This window comes from Chrysochloris asiatica, unplaced genomic scaffold (assembly GCF_000296735.1).
Source record: "Chrysochloris asiatica unplaced genomic scaffold, ChrAsi1.0 scaffold00118, whole genome shotgun sequence".
NCBI lineage: Eukaryota > Metazoa > Chordata > Mammalia > Afrosoricida > Chrysochloridae > Chrysochloris > Chrysochloris asiatica.
Genome location: NW_006408636.1, coordinates 4,882,569 through 4,889,250, shown reverse-complemented (window position 1 = coordinate 4,889,250; position 6,682 = coordinate 4,882,569).

Genomic DNA, 6,682 nt, shown 5'->3' with positions numbered 1-6,682 from the left:
TATATATAAATTTAATTTTTTTACATATGCAATTCTGTGACAGTAATACATTCTTTGAGTTGTGTATCCTTCCTCACCCTCCTTTTCTGAGTTTTTCCTCCTCCATTAACATAAACTAAGGTTCTTTTTAATCATTTAAGTTGCTTTTGTCAAGTTGATCTCATCTAGATATTAAAAGAGTATATACTCAAGGCAGACATATGGTATACTAATTTTAGCAAGAATGGCAAAATAATTCAATGGGGAAATAATCATCTTTTCAACAAATGATGCTCAGAAAGCTGAATATACACATTCAAAAGCATGAAGTTGAATGGCTACTCACATTACATACAAAACATTACTAAAATGGGTCTTAGACCTAAATTTAAGTGTTAAAACTATGAAACTCTTAGAAGAAAACAATGCCTTGGATTAGGCAATGATTTCTTAGCCACAACACCAAAAGCATAAGTGACAAATGGAAAGTAAAGTTAAGTTATCAATATAAAATTGCTTTGTGCTTTTGAGAGTACTATGAAGAAAGTTAAAAGAGAACACAGAGAATAGAAAAAAAAATATTTGCCATTCATACATTTGATAAGGAACTTGTACTCAGAATATGTAAATAAATCATACAACTCCACAATAAAAAAGACAAACAACCCAATTTAAAATGGGCAAAGGATTTGAATAGAAAATTCTCCAAAGAAGATGAACATATCAGTCATTAACTCACTGCCATTGAGTCTGTTCTGACTTATAGCAACCCTGTATAGGATTTCCAAGGCTGTAAATTTTTGTGGGAGCACACAGCCTCATCCTTCTCCCATGGAAAGGCTGGTAGATTTGAATGGCCACCTTTACAGTTAGCAATCCACTGTTTATCCTACAGCACCACCAGGACTCATTGTATAAGACGTTTTGTTGTTGTTAAGTGCTGTCAAATAGGTTCTGACACATAATGTCTCTGTCTAGGGTTTCTGAAGAGCAGCTGGTAGGTTTGCACTGCTGACCTTGTGGTTGAAGCCTAGCTTGAGGTCCAGTTATTATCCTGAAGCACAATACCAGGAATCCATATAAACCATTAGGAAAATGCAAATCAAAACCACATTAAAGTTCACACTCACTAGGATGACTATAATAAAAAAAGATAAATAGTAAGTGTGAGAATGCGGAGAAGTTGTATGTAAAATTGTGCAGCTGCTTTGGAAAGCAGTTTGGTAATTCTGATATTGATTAAACATAGAGTTATCATACTCTATTTCTAAGTATATACCTAAAATAATTTAAAACATATATTTACATAAAACATGCATATTATGTTCATAGCCATATTAACCATAATAGCCAGAAAGTGGAAACAACTCAAATATCTATCAACTAATGCATGAATAATCAGAATGTGCTTTCTTATTGGTCAGACACTGCTGTGTGTTTTACATACCTTAACTCATTTGAATCTAGGACTAACTCCATGAACACATTTCACTACATAGTAAAACGGAGTCATTTGTAGAAAGAGTAGAATCCAGGAAGAGCTAGGATTCAAAGCCAGACTTGTGCTTTATCTCTACCTTCTCCCTGAGACTTGTCTAGTAGGGATCCAGCCATAGATGACTGTGGTCACCAAATCAGTTTATGTCTCTAATACTCTATCCACCTGAGTTTTCCTTCTTGGGTTGCAGGTGGAAATCTGTTTTGAATTCTGGGTGCTAAAGCTGGGTGTATTTTAACACAGGGAACAGGGAATTTATCACCAGGGGATCGATATCTGCTCATTATTTATAAGGGGTGGCAGGGAAGCTGGTGCTGAAAGCCAGTGGTAGCTGTACCTAAGGGCTACTCCAGGCATTTTCTTCATGTGATAAGATTCTCACCTTCCCTCTCCCTCCAACTAGTTCTGTCCAAGTAACAAAGATTACTTATATACACTATTTTATGCATAACTTGTAAGATTGATCTAATCCATGCTTTACTGAGGTACACAGGAATTTAGGGATTTGCCCAAGGTCATACAGCTTGGAGGGCCTAGGTTTCAAATCCTGGTGTGAGAGGGCCATTAGGGGGTGTGCATAGGTTTTTCCAGCTTCTCTCAACACACTCCCCCCTCACTCCATCTATTCCAGTCTTCCCAAATACCTGAACTATTTGAGGACATGCTTTCAAGCCTCGTCAGATGGTTCAGGAAGGTGGGCAGCAATTCTCACTTGACAGATGAGACAACTGAGGCCCATGGGAGGCAAAATCACAAAGTAGACAGGGCTATGACCATAACGCAGCTCTTTTCCCTTCCAATTGAGCATTTCCCCAACAGCTCACATACAGAGACACCAATTTTCCAGATGAATCTAGAAAGTTTGGGATGAAAGCCTTTAATCATATTCTACCTGTAAGAACATAGAGCCCTATCAAGAGTTTAGGTCCTAATAGTCTCATAATCTAAGAATATTCTCTAAATACTGATTATTTCCCCACCCCACGACTATGTATGTTCATCAACAGCTTGGACCCAGCTGTGCCTTATAGAGGTGCTGAGGAGACCCTTGGGAGCACCAGTTCCCAGGTAGGCAGCAGGAACTGCTACCAGATGCTGGTCTTTGACCTAGTTGCACTATATTCCTGCGATCTCAAGCTTCCCCAGTAGCAGCAGCCACTTTGCTTCTCCTTCTCCCTGATGACCCCTGACATTCAGTACCCAGCCTACTGCCTGGAGCCAGATAGTTCATGGTAACCCCATTTTCTGTCCCCAGAGACAATTTAAACTGTGAGAAGATGGAGGCAGTGTTAAGTGAGTCCCAGGGGCAGGAAGCATTTTGTTCTCTGTTAATTGGCTTCCTATGCTCAACAGACAGGATGTGGGACCTCTAATGGAAGCAGCTACCTCAGTTCTCCAAGGCTGCTCCTCCATGATCTGAAATCTAAATTTTCTGGGCTTAGTGGGCAAACAGGCATCGGGATGGTGCACATTACATAGCAGGTCAACAGAGAAGGGAATTTCACATAAGGTCTCATCGCCCTGAAATCCAGCCTGAAAGGCCTCCCCAGGAGTATGTGGATCAGGGAGCTTGAGAGGCAGTGGGGACTTCTAGAGCTGAAAAAGAATATCCTAGCTCTCGCTGCTCTGACACCTGGGGTTCTGTCTCATGGCCAGTAAACACCCTTTACCAGCTCAGACTCATAGTTCCATATAGAGCACTTATTCCTCAACCACATCCCACTATATAGATGAGAAAGCTGAGAATCATTGTAGGGTAAAAATGTATTATGAAAGTTTGTGGAAGACTTAAAATAAAACCCCACCTTGCACTCCCATACCTCATGCTGCCTGTGCTCCAGTACTTAACATACGAGATACCAACTCATGATAGCACAGCTCCATTGCTGGTACTTAGTAAATGCTTTTTATATAGATTATTTCCTGATCTAGGCAACTCCTTAGAGACAGTTGAGTTGTGGAGAACTCAAATGACTGGTTGAGGTAGGCTGGCTCCAGTCAGCCAGTGTGTTCTTAGAGTCTTTACACCGCCATCTAGTGGCCAAATTTCTACTCCACTGCCTCAATGAAAACTTGTTAAGTGCCATAGTGTCATAACGATCCTGTATAGAATTTCCAAGGAGCAGCTGGTGAGCTTGAACCGCTGACCTTGCAGTTCAAACCGCTTTGCAGTCTGGCGCATTAACCCACAACATCACACCAGGAATCCTTAATGAACTCCTATTCCTCCTGTATTTTCTAACTCTGGCATCCAAGAGGGATATTTCATGTTAAACAGAAGTAAGTTTTTCTGCTTCTCCCAGTTTCAACCTGGGACTGCCATACCCAGAGCCCTATCTGTGCAAGGTCCACCTAGGGAAGGAGCAAGTATCCGAAAACTCTTTAGGTAGGTCTTTTACAAACAGTGACTGGCTTTTGAAATCTCTTTGACTCATGGTCATCAGGCCACCATCTCACTTTTTTTTCTGGATAATTAGAGAGTACTTGACAGATTCTCAACCATGTTCTTGCCAAAACTCACAAAGCAATTCCTTCTCAGCCAATCTCTCACCTTTATGCTTCTCTTTGTTGGCTTAAACCTCTAGGAAACATACCTGGATTACACTTGGGATCCATGCACATGCTTCCCTGGCCCCATTTTTTTTTTTTTTTTAATGTTTTATTGTGAATTTTATGATAGTTTACATGAGAGAACTTTAGTTTTACAGTCATTCTATCATATATCGTTTCATTGCCATGGTTCCAATCCCCTCCATGCATCATCAACCGACCAAAGGGTATACCCTAAACCCCCCCCTACACCCCCCCCAAGTCTTCAGCACACAGTCCCTCTCCCTCTCTGGATCCAAAGTCCCCAGCCGCTTCACCATTCCACATCATCGGTCATCGTCATTGTCTCTGCCTCTATCTCGGGTCTCGCTGCTTCTCTGGGTAGGGTCCCACTCTCGGCTCTTCTCCGTTGATGGTCCTAGAGACCTCTGCTCCTAGACTGGAGAGTTAATCACTACCTTTCTTGCTATAAAACATCTACCTTTACATTTCCAACCCTCACAATCACTCCTGATAACAATTATTCACTATTATATCACAAGTGACCCATATGCGTTTCATTCCATCAGCTCCGCCTAGACAGATTGTATAGTACTGACTGGAGATTCTGCCTTCCTCCAAGCCCCCTGGCTCTAGGTCCCCTCTTGAAACCTTGTAAGCCAGTCACTTCTTGCCTTTGTAGTCCCCCCCGACTCCCCACACCATTTTGGGTATTCAATGTCCAAGTTGCCCATCTCTGTCTACTCTGTGTGTGGAGGGGGTGGGAATGATTCTTCTTGTAAGGATTTGTTCTCTCTTTTGAGTTACTGCATCTGTAAGGACCTAACTGATTTTACCTGATTTTGCCTACCTAGAGACTGCTAGACTAAACTCTAGTCAAGCTCAGAGAGCATTTTAAATAGACAAGGCCTCAGTTTTTAGTTCCCCCCAGAGACAAGGTCAATCTCCATTATGTACATTAGCCTGAACACGTCCTCCTGTTCCAGGAACGTGCTAAATCAGCTCATGTTGCCTTAGAATATCCTTTCACCCCTAGCAATTGCGAGAACTAGATAAGAAATAGACAGGACCCAAGGCCAGATGACAGATGTTTTCCTTTGCCCTAGCCTAAGAACGAAGACCACCAGTACTGACCAATTAAACTGTAACATCTCATAATTGCCAATTGTTAACCAATCAGAAACTGTATCTATGGTACTGCATAATTATGCCCCTAAAACCTTATAAAAACTGGCTTGTAGTGAAAATCGGGGTCGCCTTTGTCTCTTGTTTTAGGAGTCTGTGTAGGTGGACCCCAGGGCGTTGGAAATAAACCTCTTGCTATTGCATCGAACTCGAGTCCTGTTGATAATTTGGGGTCTCCTACTGGATTAGGCCACTAGGGGGCCTAACACATCCATAGGTATAGGTCAAGCTCATCAAATTGTATCAGATTACTCTATTTTTCCTCTTCTTTCTTCTCCTGATTGAGCTCTGATCATCCAGTCATCGAAGCCAGGTCAAGTGGGTACCATCTGCAAGTTTGGGTGTTCTTGTGCATATGCCCTCTCTTCCTATCAGCTGGTAGCTTCACTCTCCACTCTAGTCCTCTGTGGCCACACCATTGACTCTGGGCCCAAGAGTCCCCGGGTCTCTCCATACTGCTGGCCAAACAGGTCTCCACCCGGGTCCATAGAAGCCCACCGGACATTGTAGGGCTTAGCTTGCAGCTTCATTGCTGCTTTTACCTCTCTTCCCCCTATCCGTGATGAGTCTGGTCACCAATCAGAGCGTGTATTTCCGTTGAGTCTTAGTCTTGGAAGGGGGTTTGCACAGAGGGAACCCGTCCACTTGCCTTGATGCTTCCTAGGCAAGCAACTTGTTTGTTCTTGTAGTAACAGTCCATCTGCCTCTATTGTTTTGCATTTTTCCCTGTAGGTCTTTCTTTCAACAAGTATCTTCTGTTCTTCTAGCCTCTCCAGGCTGGTCTGCTCATGCTTTAAAGTGGAAATTTCCCATCTCTGGAGATCTGGATGTGGTTCAGGCTTCTGCTTACAGTCTTATGTATTGCAAAGGCTCAGCAGGAAGTCTCCTTCACTGGGCATGTTGTAGCCCCATTTTAGGTATTCCAATCAGTTATAGGCAGAAGACAGACTTACAAGCTTTCTATGGTGATGTTTCTGGCTATTCTTTTCTCTCCCCCTCCAGTGTCTATTTTATATTATAATGCAAGCAAGACCAAGATTCAAAAGACAGCCAAGCATCTTAACATTAGTCCCCCCCCTTTCCCCATTCCAACCATGTCTCAATCTCTGTATCCCAGAGCCCTGTAGTTCTAAGGTTGTACATACATCATTCTTTATCTCTGTCCCACTTACCCCATTCAAACATGCCTAATTGTTCTCCCATCTGCTTTGTTCTTCCATTTCCCTCTCCCTCCTTGAATATTGCCCCCCTCCACAGCACCCAAACTTTCCTGTGTCTAATCCCTGACCTGTGCTCCACCTTCCCCTTCCTCCCCTCACCCACCACCAACTTCCCACCTTTACAGTAGTGGTCCTATGTAGCATTTCTCTTTTTGTGACTGACTAATTGCGCTCAGCACAATGTCCTCAAGGTTCATCAGTGTGGCTTGCCGCTTTCTTGTTATTCTTCAAGGTAGCATAATATTCCATT